General features: G+C 45.9%; 1 pseudogene; it reads right to left on the bottom strand.

Moving 5' to 3' along the window:
- Positions 1–3426: 3426 nt before the first annotated feature.
- On the bottom strand, positions 3427–11257 carry LOC136526484 (protein MAIN-LIKE 1-like; annotated as a pseudogene).
- Between the last annotated feature and the right edge of the window lie 988 nt (positions 11258–12245).

The raw sequence follows: 12245 nt of genomic DNA, 5'->3' as shown, positions 1-12245 counted from the left end.
ATGGCCGAGGAGCTTGAAACATGGAAGCCATGGTTGACAGGAACAGCATTGGCACCGGTAAGAGGAGGACATACCGATTTTGACGATGCAGGGACAGTGGCCTTCTTGTTAACCGACGTCCATGAGGCATGTTCCTCAGCAATCCAATTCCGATATTCCAAGGCATAATTTGGACCCCCACCATGCCAGAGGTGGAAGAAGACTTTGTAGTTGGAGCACTAAAAAACTATGAAAACCAACGTCCTGAGAGCATACACTGAACCTGAAAACTCTGTCACTAAGAAAGTGCACACGGAACAGAGCTGCATCACCACCAATGGTGGCCTGAAGAATTAGAGCCACTGAACAAGCGAAATTTGCATCTTCCAAAAGAGAGAACGAGAAAGAATCCTTTCGAAGGGAAAGAGGGATGTACACAAACCGAGGTTCCGAACTTGCGCGGAATTTCAGCTTCAACAACCTTCCCTGGCCGAAAGGTCCATGGCGACGGAAGGAGATGAACCTAAGAAGCTCCATGGCGAGAGGAAGGGGATCGCCTCCAGAATCGACATTGGCACTTCTCGTACACAGCCGGCTATGACACAGTAGATAAGCTCCGCACACTGATTGTGAATCGTGATTGGTGTGTGAGAGAGTTTCTGGACAACGTGCAGATAACTCCTTGGCCATGCCACTGCCTCCTCCCTGTACCGCTGGGACCTGACTGACTGAATCTTTTGCTTCGGCCTCTTCTCTGTACTCCAAGCTAAGGCTGTTCGTCCATTGTCCATTTCTCTTGGAGCTCAGAATCAGAGAGATGCACATGCGCCACAGTAAGTGTTTGTGCAGATTATTACCGGGACCAGTAATAACACTACACTGTGGAGATTAGTGTGGAGGTGTTGATGCCTGCCATTCTCGATCTCCATCTCTCTTGCCGTCCCCTGTCGTGTTGGGCCAGCCAAGTACTAGTACGGTGCACTGCACCACCATCCACGGCGGCAGCGCCAATGCCTGCCATCCACGGGGTCGTCGTTTCTCACCACAGCGCAAGTGGCAATGCAGCACTGCAGGGGCACCCCTGTACCCCACCATGCCGTCATTCATCGCGAGGTGTGCAGTCGATCTGCAAATCCTAACAAATCTGCTGCTGGAACGAACATGCATGTTTTTGCCGAGATCCCTAGCAGCATGCATGTTTGCCTGTCAGTCATTAGCGTAGACAAGGCGGCCCTGCTGCTATCGGGGGCTCTGACGGCATGTCGCCGCGGAGGCGGCGCCGGAAAGCTCTAGCCGACTAGCCGTGCCGCCGTGCCATCTATGTATAAGAAGAGATTTTCTTTCTACACTGGTGAGTACAAGAAGAGATTTTCAGAGGAAGCCTGCAGTGCAGTGCAGACAGATACACTCGTTCATGAACTACTGCTGCTGCTGAACGTGACGATTCGTTGATTCGCTTACCGTTAGCTATCCTCTTTCCTTTCCAGACGATTCTTAAAAAAATGTCGCAGGGAGTAGGGACACAGTCACACAGCCCCGCGTACCCACCATATGCATTGCAAGTTTAAGTTTGTAACTGAACGACAGTCGACAGGGTTAGTATAACACGCAGAATTGAAGCCATTTCAAACACCATTTCCCTTCACGATCGTTTTTCGTTTCACACTTGACAGAGAGAGCTGCATGCAGTCGTCACACCGCTGGTGTCATCATCGCGAGTTGCACGGTAAAAACCTGCTGCAGGCCGTGCCTAGCCCAGCAGATTTTTCCTGCTGCAGCCCTCGTCCTCGCCAGTGACCTTATTTGCCATGTTCGCTTGGCTGATAAGCCATGACTGAAAGTATTGTTGACTGATTTGTTGTGAGAGAAAAATATTGTTCGTTGGCTGAAAAAGTACGGCCTATAAGCCAAGCGAATAGAGCAATTATCTGCCTACAAGGAACACCCCTAATTTTTTTCTTTAATTTAGCCCTTTTTTGAAGAAAATTCATGTTTAGACCCCTGAGCGACGTAAACTCAACTTTAAACTCTGGGAGTCGGCGCCGATGTTACATGTCTCGACGCCATGACTCACGGCACCAAGGTGCCTGACCCTTATTCTCGTCGAAGCTTATGTGGCTCTTACGTGGCAGGTACCTCGGTGCCATACATCATGGCGCCGAGCCTGGATTCAAAACCCACGGCCATCTTTCCCTATTCGAGGCTTGTTTCATTTGTTTCTCCTCCCTCTCAGGTTCTTTCTCCCTCCTTGAAAACTTTGATTTGATCCATAGATCTTCAAGAGCAAGATATCATCTCTTTCCTCCTCAATTTTTATGCATTGATTTGTTCTATGTTAGGTGTATTTTGTAGGCGTAGGTACGTCATTACTAGGGTTTTGAAGCGATTATTAATATTTGTAATTTGCAACCTTGGGATGCTAAGGCGTGGAAAAGCTACTAAACTAAGGTAACCTCAGCGTATCTTGTTATATTATGGTTTCATTGAAGAGGAGGAAAGGAGGCGCGTTGCTGCGTATAGGGAGGAGAGAAAGAAGAAGCTTGAGCGTGTGCGCCGAGCAAAAGCAGCGATGGAGGAGAATCTCGATGCCCTGAGGAAGGGAAAGTGGCCTCGTTGCACTCAGTAGTCTGCATGACTTGCTAGTTGTATGGTTTATTCGTGAATAATGTTGTCTATCTTGGACTTTGCATTGTGTTGTCATGTAATGCACTTTAAGTATGGACGTTATTTAGTTTGTCGACATGTACTTCTATTGTTATTGTTTTGTTTAATGTGCCCAAGTATTGGATTTTTTATTGTGTTGTTGATTTCATTATTTGTGGTCATAATATTCAGTTTAATAATATGGAGATAGCGAAACGAGTCAACGTACTGCAAATAAAACATAACGAAGTACCGCGTTACATAATTCAACACGCACAAAGCCTAGATTCATTTACTGATACTGAAAAGCCTAGATTCATCTGCAAAGCCTGTGTACGATATGATTAGACTACACACGTTCAATGCTTTAAATAATTTATTATATGGGTGTTACGAGAACTATTTAGTTTTTAGAAAGGGAATATACCAAAAATATATTAACATTTAATCTGTGTACAATATTTATGTCTTTTTTAGTTGTGTAGTATAATGAATGATTCACGAAAAAAATTCGCAAGAGTTTCCCGTGTTTTAGGAGCATCCACAGTTAGAAATAGAGACATCATAATATGATCCAAATATTTAGTCATCCAAATAGCACAACACAACCACATAGAACATCACAACCAACATAACATGTCTAGCATAATCCAAATAGTTCATAATGTCCATACAGTCCCAATAGTTATAGCAAAGTAACTGCATATTGTCCAAAGCTCCAGACATGCAAAATAAGCAAAGTCCATGCAGTCCAAATAGTTGTGATTCTAAGTTGGTAGCATAGTCCTATCCTACAAGTCCCCGTCACTGCCTCCTAGTCTTACCCTTACCCTTGGGGTCAAGAGCGTCGGTGCTTGGAGTGTACGGACAAGGCGAACAATGTCGCCTAGTTCCCGCAACCTGCGTAGGCTGAGTCGAAGGAATGTCCTGGAGCTGAGACTCGCCAAGCTCATCATAACCACGCTCCTCGTCCTCCTTGTCGTCCTCGTCTCTCTAGCCTTGGAAAGTGTCCACAGTCACGCGGGAGGAGCTCTGTCCTCTAGAACCTGTAGACATCGTTTCAACGATGTGTGCACATAAGTCACTATGTCATGTTAGGAATGTAGCACTTAACTCCGTTCAACTAAAGAACACGTAATGAAAATATACCTCCATGAGATGAAGTACGAGGCCTGCAGGTGTGTCCCATTATCGTGTGTGTCGCCCATGTATGTCCATCGCAGCACTAGTACTGCAACCACAACGAGTTGCAGCACGCTGCAACCTACGTGCTAGCCTCTGTCGTGCAAAGATGCAATTAGTAAGCTTTTTAGTGTGTGCAGAAAAGTCATGTACAATTGCATCCTGCAAGAAAAACCGGAGGTAGTAGCAGCTTATGGAACTGGAGGTGCTTATTATTAAAATGAATGCCACATCATCATCATACTAGTATTGGCTGCATGGATATCAAGCTTACATCACAGCAGGAAGGGAAGGCAGCAAGGTATCAAAAAACTAGAGAAACATGTCAAGCCACCATTTTATGCTAGATGTCATGATTGAGCAGTGAGATATTAAGGCACCACTTTGGATAGCAGCTTAATTTAGTAGAAAACCACAAGCTTAGACAACAACTTAATTAAGCATAAAACAACAAGAGGACAAGTGGAGAGCTGGAGGCAGGCTGCCCTGGGTGCCAACAGGAGGAACAAGAGGATTGTGTTGGTGTCAACTTACTCCAAGAAAGTTGTTGAGTGTGCTCGTCCATGCTTGTCCTTGGAAACCGTTCGATGTCAAGCACATATTGCTTCAGCGCGTTGCCCTGCAAAATAAAACAAATATTATATCACTATTTGTTGTTTATGGTTATTATAGTGATTGTAGTACAGAAAAGTTTAAAGATCATTTACCACTTGGTCCAAGACAGGTGCTGCCTCCACAAGTGTCCCTTGTCGTGTCGCAAGGTCGTAGGACGTGTCTTCATCATCTGAAGAGTCAAGGTTGGTGTAGTCGGCTTGGGCCCATTGAGTTTTCAACCTTGTCCATGTGACTTCATGGTACCAAGATAGGTATGCGCGGAAGTTGTAGTTGTTATGTGGCTGGTCGTTTTCGTACATGTTGTCATGAAGCTGATCTCACACTTCCATGTGCTCATGGTGTAGCGTCTCCAACTCAACCGTCTTCTTATGTTTCTAACGATCAATCTTGAAAGTGTTCATCGCTTGTGATATACAATTTTAGGAAAAAATATCATCTCCTGCCACTTACATTTGCATGAATCAATTGGTACTTGAGAACTAGAAGAACTATTTATGTAAGTCTAAATGAAACTAATATATAAAATAGTTATCTAAACAGAATGACACTTGTGCAACTCCACAGACATTGAGAACGGCTCGACTGGCCACTCCTGACTCAAGCCAAACTGGCGTGCAACTCTATGTGGAAGGTGATACGCAATAGCATAGAAGCAGATCGATGAGCACCTCATCATGTACAGGTCTTCGTCCGCACTGCACATGGTGCTTACTCCAAGCTGCACCACCTCGTCCTTGTAGGGCTCCCAAGTAACCTGCAAAAGTAAGCCATCGAGGGTTTAAGTTAGAATAGTTATCCTAGATACATAGTACACAATAACAAATGCATTTAACTCACCATCGATGGCCTAAGTGTGTCGAGCTCGTTAGCATACTGGACGCAGGCACGCCCAGGCCTGGTGAAGGGGACTTTGACCTGGTACCAAAGTTGGGCAACCGTCGGTCAGTCTCGAGGGTTGTTCATTACGAACTAGTCACGAGGAGCTTGCACTATGGGCCGGCCAACTGGTAGACGAGACCACATCCAAAGCTAGAGGAGGTAGACACGCCCGCCTATGTACATGCTCTGCAAAGTCTGACGACACGCCTCGCAGAGGTGGTGGTCCAGGAATGCCAACACTCCGGAAGCCCAGCTGTAACCCCCTGCAGTGTCCCAGTCAGTGAGGCATGGAAGGTACATCCATGACGCTGTGTCCCCCGTTGCGTCAGGGAAGAGAACACACCCAAACAAGTGCAGGATCCAAGCCCTACAGTAGTAGGTAACTGTCTCCTCATTTGCACTGTCCAGACACTGAGCAAAGTTCTGCCTGAGCCAGTTAATAGATACCCATGTGGTGCGGGTACCCGTTGCCTCCGGAGGAAGTGGTCTCCCGAGGAAGGCCTCCACTCTATCTCTCCAACCGTCAGGCCTATAGTGGTCGATAACTGGACGGCCTCTAACACTCACACCAAGGAACTTCTGAGTGTCCTCAAGCGTAATAGTCATCTCTCCACAAGGTAGGTGGAAACTATGAGTTTTCGGCCTCCACCTACATAAGCAATGAATGAGTACTATTGTTAGGAGGACATCAAGGACATAAAAAATGGAAGTGGAAAATAAACGATTAGTATTGATAATGGGTGTACCTATCAACCAAAGCTCTGATCGCTGCGGGGTTGATGGCAACCCACGGTGAACTTGATATGATACGACATCCAGGCTAGCCCTCTGTAGCAGAGGCGTGTACTTGTTGTCATACCACATCTCCTTGAACTTGTCATGGGTTCGAGGACGAAGAAGGGCCAGTTCCGCAACCATTGTAGTTATTTTATTTAATGCATGAGAAATAAAAGAAATAAAAGGTCACAACAAAAATTTTAAGTCAGTACCTCCCCTCCATGGTGCGTCGACCTCGGTGCTTCTCCTCGTAGTACGGATCCATCCTATAAAAAAGTGCAAGCAGTTGTAAATAAATAACAAGATAGCAAAACAAATAAAGTACAATGCATATAGAATGAAACAATTTAACAATTAGTGCACTAACTATTGATCAACTATAGTAGCTAGAATCTAACATGCACCTGACTAAGCGGCCAATGGCATGTATGTGAGTTGTGCCCAAGTCTACCGTATTTGCCACATTGGTTCTGCTCAGGGTCAGTAAGAAAGGGGGTTGCTCTCCCTCGTCTTGTTCTACCAAAAACTTGGTCCATGACCATATTTGTGGCAGAACCGCCCAAAATAACATGCTTCCGGAGGCGCTCGTCTCCCACTAGACACTAAACACCTCGAAAGTTAGCTACATCGGATAGTTTCGTCGAGCACACCCCAAGAGAGAAATCGAACACTCCACGTTTTTCATCCAAGATCCAATAATGAGAGCGAATTTACAATACTTAGTCCATTTCATACAACAAGAGTTCTCAGAAATACATTATTACAATACCAAGTTTAAAGTGCGGAATTTAAACAACGGAATTGAAATAAACATCTAACGATAAGATACAAGGATCTATCTGTGCCCACCAGAAGAATCCTTCACACAATAGCCACTCCTCAAGCTACACCTGCAATAAGGGTAAATAAACCCTGAGTACACAATGTACTCGCAAAACTTACCCAACTAGTGGGAATAATTTCCCGACTCCAAAGGATATGATAAGCTGTATGGTTTGCTAGGTTTCCTTTTTGCAAAAAGCATTAGTAGCAGTGAATCCTTATGTATGTGTTTTATTAGCAGTCAGGATTAGTTCATTAGCTAACCATTCTATGTAAGCACCTGTTTCACTTTCAAGCAAGAGTTGAGCAATCAGATCCATTTCACCATCTTTCATCTTCTAGTTCTTACTACGATGCTAGATCATAGCTAAGTTATATCGCATCACGCGGCGATTTGCGAACCAATATATCCCAGCTGGGTATCCCAAAACATACACCCTACTTGTACCCAAGGCACAAGTAAGACCAACTCACCACTCTCCTATCGAGGGATCTAGGTCCCCGTCCAAACTTGGACTCCAAGCCCCCACTCCTGAGTCCTAGACTCAGTGTGGTGCTTAGACCTCCACCATCCCCTCCTCCAATCAATCAGTCCGTAAAGTGCCAGAACCCACGACAAGAGAGCAACGAGCCTTCCCGCTCCCACAAGCAAGTATGTGCTCATGATACTAAGTCTATGACCTAACTAGAATCCACAGCAACGGACAGTCCTTAACTAACACGGATAGAGAAAAACAGCGTAACCAAGCTATGCCCCATTGGCCATGGGACACAACCTATTACACCCATCAATACCCGTACCATATCCCTGCCCGGTCTCCATTTCCTTTCACCATTTTATCATGAGAGTAATAATAATCACCTATTGTGAGTAACGACAGGTTACTCAAGCTACCGATAGCCTAAGCATAGCAACTACTCAACCTATGCTAGTAGGAATCATAGGTAGGTTTATCTGTGCATGTAGTTTCAATATAAATCCTGTAACGTAAATGCATATCACATATATATATATCCAGTGATTATTCAAAATAAAGGTTATGCACCGGGGCTTGCCTTGGGTAGGCGCAGTGTCAGCTGAGTCAGTCAGTTGCGGCTCTGGGACCTCCTCCTGCATGAAGATATCCTCCTTGTACTCCTCGATGATTTCCTCGAACTCGTGATCACCGATGGTCACGATCTCCACCAACTCGTTCTCTACATGCATGAGATGATGATGCAACACTTAGCATTTTGGCAACAACAACTCTTAAATAAGAATACACATGCTAAGCCACTAAGCTAGCTCTGATGACTAACATACTAAGCTAATCATTATCTCTACCAAATAGATTTCAAGCTCACCCTACAAGTGCTCAACTTTTATAAATCAACATCATGCCATTATTCAGTTAGCCTTAATGGGTATTTAGCTACCATATTAAATAGTCTGTTTTAGGGCTATAAAAATTACAGTGAGCACATAATAATACAATTAAGCTACTATAAAAAATTTAGGGTTTTTGCTATCACCAATCTACCACAAAAATTCCTACAATAATTAACCTAATAATATTAAGCACTCTCAAATGATCTAATAGCTCCTGGTATCAACACATATATATGAACTAAATACACTAATAGATAGACAACATTTTTAGGAACTCAACAAAATTTATTTCACAATTTTTGGACACATATGCGAATTGATATTAATTTTCAAAGTTCAGCTCAGAAATTAAAACATAAAGCTATTTCTAATTCCTTAAGAAAAGGAAAAATGAATTCACCAGCGCAGCTCACAACCACGCGGACTTAGCCCACTTGCGTGCAGTGCGCACACACATGCGGCCCGTAGGCGTGGCCCACGCACACAGGCCCGCCCACGGCAGGAGATAGCCCGCGCGCTGGCGCTTTTGCAGAGACGCCCTTGCGCTGCCTAATATTCGCACGGCGCTGTTCGCACTATTCCTATAGACAACAACTTTGCAAGAACACCCTCGCAATCTCCCTCCTTTACAATGATATGGTCCTCGACCATCCCCGCGTGTGCCGGCGCAGCGAGCGGTGGCACTGGCGCTTGCGTCGGCCACACGGGACCCATGCTGACCTATCTATGAGGCTGACGCTCACCTAGGGTTTGACACGAAGCGATGGGTGGCGGCTATACGAACTGAGACAAAGTAGAAGGGCCTCTCCATGATGGTGGGCACCCTACGGCAATGGCGACGGTGTTTTGGTGAGCCACAATATTAACAAGGTAGTAGGGATAGTGGGTGAGCAACAGGGACTCACCACTGACCTAGCAGAGGTGATGGTTCAGTCGGAGATGCCCCGAGCAAGCCTGACTGTGTGCGTGCAGTGAGCTTGACGGTGAACCACAGCGACATGGCCATGCCAGTGGCGAGGAGGCAACGATAGAGGTGTGGCTTAGGTACACACGACGAGGAGGGGTTTGAGGCGGGGCTAGTGGTGCAACTAATTCAACTTGAGATGTTGAGGAGGGGCTAGCCACGATGAGGGCGGCGATGGGTCTTAACGACGTGGTGGCGGGGCGAAGCTCCAAATTGGAGCTTGGCCTTGCACGGTTCAAGTCTGGGTGGGGACGGGCAGTGAGAGGACGTGAGAGCGCAGCCGTAGGAATGTGGAATTGATGGGGGATGGCTTCTTGCATGCAGACAGGCTGGCGTGGCTCGGCGGCAGCAGCAAAGAAGAGGACATGGGAGGGGCGGGCGATGGTGGGGACGTAGTTAAGGCTCGGCCTGTGCTTGCTTGGCAGGACGCGGTTGACGCGACCAGAGTGACCACGGCTAGCACTAGCCGATGACACATGCTCGAGGTCGGTGTGGCCCACGTGCTGCAGTGCCATAAAATGGCATGGCGATGACGGTTTGGCCTCGTGCGTGCAGCATCCAGGCGGGCCAGTGGTGCAGCACAGCGATGCGATGGCAGCGGCAGTGGTGTTGTCATGGCACGGCACGGAGGGCAGCAGAAACTCGCGGCAGTGGTAGCAGGCGGGGGCAGCGCGACGTGGCGAGTCAGGTAGCCATGGCTCCGCGCGGCGACAGCCCGAGGTGGCCAGTAATGCAGTCAGTCATGTGGGAAGCTTCGGCCGACCAGCGCGTGGCCACGCACGTGCTTGCGCGCACCGAGCTCCATGATGTTGAGGCCGCTCGGCATGGTGATCACGTCCAGCCGAGAAAAACAACCCGAGAATATGATGTGCATGGATTTTAAAGCGTTCGAAACAACTACATTGTTGATCCAATCCCCAAACCACCTTCGCTACTCTAAAGAGAGGCACCTTAGGCGATCAACAAGAGCTAAAGAATGACACCACTTCTAAACTCAATTTTTACAGAATAAATTACCAAACATAGCTTTGTCAATCTATTTTCAGACTTAAGAAATTGACTAAGTCTTGAGTTAGATTTGCTTCAAATTCGATTTCCAAGCTATTAGAAATGTTGGCTAGCGTTATTATCTTGTTAAAATAAAAGTTGCACTATCTTCTACAAAATGTGTACTTCAAACTTTATTAAGGTGCCACATATATGTTTTATAATATTTTTGTTCAATAAAAAATAGTTAACATCTCTACTTGCTAACTTTACAAATCATGAATTAACTTTTCGTTTTATGTTTTTATGACTCATTTAAGTTACAATGCTTTACCTATCCATCACACCACATGCAATATCACTTAAGTATAATGCTCATGACATGTTTTAGCAAGTGATTCACTGTGTAACACCGAGGGTGTTACAATCTTGTGCCTCGTCCTCTTCCTGGTTCCATGTTTGTCCCAATGTGTACCTAGATCCGTAATGTACTTTGGCCTAGTGTATTGTGGCCACTGCCCCTTGTCTAGGTAAGGCTCAAAACGGGGCGACCAAGTGAGTACAAGGCTATCAACACTAAACTCCCACGGTATCTTGATCTCATAGTCAAAGTTGCGATGCCAAGATGCTGCAATATAATCAGAACACGGAAAGTGGTACTTCCTTGTTCTCCCACATCTGCATGAAAAATCACTAAGTACCACAATATAACTCCTTCATGGCTGGACCTCACCATCAGATGTTGTACCACCCTTTTTGTGACCTGGTACTTGCCTATGTTGTGGTCAAAACAACAATCGACATCATGTGTGCAAGCCCTTGCCTTTGCTTCTCAAGATGCTGGTTAGGTTTAGGTGCCCATGATTGATTATTGCTCTGTAGTGCCATTGCTTGAGCGCGCCTCTCATTAAACCATGCAACCAGCCTATAGAAGGTGAATGCTATGATAGCATTGATGGGCATGGCACATATACCCTTAAGTACACTGTTAAATGACTCAGCCATGTTGCTAGTCTAAAACTCGTACCTCCATCCACCATCGTTGTACGCTCATGTTCATTTCTCAAGTTCCCTCAACAATCCTCTTAGCCACTGCCTACCTTCTGTGTTTATTACCGTTTTTAGCTACTCCAACTTCTCCTCGAAGAACGACACCTCAAGCATGCGAGCAACCTCCTTGAATAGAGGAAAGTTGTCATTCGAACCATCCTTGCAGAGTAAATTCTTGGCAAGGTGCTGAGTGCACCAATGATGGTACAAAGGTGCATACCCCAGAATCTGCTCCTGTACGACACTAAGTATACCCTGGTGTCTATCAGATATGACACTAACCTCCCTGCTAGGGCCTATGAAATGTATCCGAACAAGCCACAAGAACCATCCCCAGTTGTCTTTGTTCTCCCTCTCCACCAAAGCAAACGCTAAAGGAACCAATGCGTTGTCTACGTCACAGGAAATGGCTACCAAGAGTGTGCCCCCATGTACTTGCCAAGCAGAAAAGTACCATTAATGGATAACACTGGACAACAGTGCCTGAAGGCCTCAACGCACTGGGAAGCACCAGAATGCACGGAAGAATATCTGCCTCCCGTTCTTCCATTCATTCGGCTTCAGGATGTACTCATAATGCATGCCTAGGTTAGCTGCTTTCATGGCATTAAACAGTGCTGGCAACTTCTCATACCCCTCCTCTCAATCCCCATATATCATCTTCTAGGCTCGTTGTTTAGCCCTCCATGCTTTCCCATACTCTATGTCATAATGAAATATTTTCGGAGTCATCTCCATAATTGTCCCGACCTTCAAGTTGGGCCGACCCTTCAATATTGAGTACAGAGTTCTAGCAATGAGGGTAGAGGTCAACTTTCGATGCTTCTGGTTTAGATCTTTCTCGGCATAGGTGGTGGACCAACAATTTTGGTGATCTTGAACTTCCCTATGGACTTCTGTTTCTAAGCACAGACCCTCCAATTGCAATCAACCTTCTCGCACACCACTGTGTAACGACGCTCCACATAGGAGTGCCTC

Source organism: Miscanthus floridulus, chromosome 19 (assembly GCF_019320115.1).
Source record: "Miscanthus floridulus cultivar M001 chromosome 19, ASM1932011v1, whole genome shotgun sequence".
In the NCBI taxonomy this organism is placed as follows: domain Eukaryota; kingdom Viridiplantae; phylum Streptophyta; class Magnoliopsida; order Poales; family Poaceae; genus Miscanthus; species Miscanthus floridulus.
This window is presented reverse-complemented; position numbering and strand designations above follow the sequence as displayed.